Source organism: Heterodontus francisci, chromosome 22 (assembly GCF_036365525.1).
Source record: "Heterodontus francisci isolate sHetFra1 chromosome 22, sHetFra1.hap1, whole genome shotgun sequence".
NCBI classification, from domain to species: Eukaryota; Metazoa; Chordata; class Chondrichthyes; order Heterodontiformes; family Heterodontidae; genus Heterodontus; species Heterodontus francisci.
Genome location: NC_090392.1, coordinates 81,340,892 through 81,341,814, shown reverse-complemented (window position 1 = coordinate 81,341,814; position 923 = coordinate 81,340,892).

The following is a 923-nucleotide window of genomic DNA, read 5'->3' as shown; positions in this document are numbered from 1 at the left end:
CCAGCCAGTGATGCTCACATCCCTCGTCCTCCTGACGCCCGTCCGCTACCCAGACACGGATGGAGAGGTGCTACAACCAGAGCCATTCCTAACAGACCCACATTGAACAGACCATTGGCATCTTGAAGGTGCGCTTCCCTTGACTGGTCAGCTGGTGCCCTCCAATAGGAGGGCCAGTCAGAGAGTGTCTCATTGTGGGTGTCTGCTGCACCTGCACAACAAGTCAAAGAAGCCTGGAGACGGATGAGGAGGAGGACCTGGAACACCGCTCCACCTCGGAGGAAGACTGAGAGGAGGAAGAAGATGATTGAGAGGTGGAGGTAGGGTTCGCTCAAGAGGTGGCTGGCGACCGGGCAGCAGTGGACTCCTGGCTCTGCTGTCCCAGATCTCAGTGTGAACTCCAGGCTAGCACGGCCTGATTCAGTAGTGTTTCATCTTCTCACCTTCAAACCCTCTTGACCAAAGAAATGTGAACTCACCTTCTAGCATGGAGAGCTATCACTCCTCCAAGACCCACATCTGTGAAGTCCCACTGCCAGCCATGGTAATGGAGAATGAGGTTTCCACTGCCAACACTCTCCAACGTCACAAAGCATGGAAATATAACAACCCCAGGACCCTTTGGTGTCCCCCATCCACCCCACATGACTTCCAACCCCTTTTGCCATGAAAAATCAATCACACATATTTAATTGATAAAATAAACAGGTGATATTGCAATGAAAAAAAACAGCACCAGGTCATCCATTAAGTGAAATCAACAGCATGGTGCCTTTCTTTCTCTCCTTCTACAGGGTCCTCCCCCTACAGCACAGGATGAGGTGGAGGCAGCCTACTCCTTACTTTCTGCCTTTGGCCGAGATGCCTGTAGTTTCCATCCTCATCTTTAACATGCCCGTAGGGGTTCCTCCACAGGTTGCCAC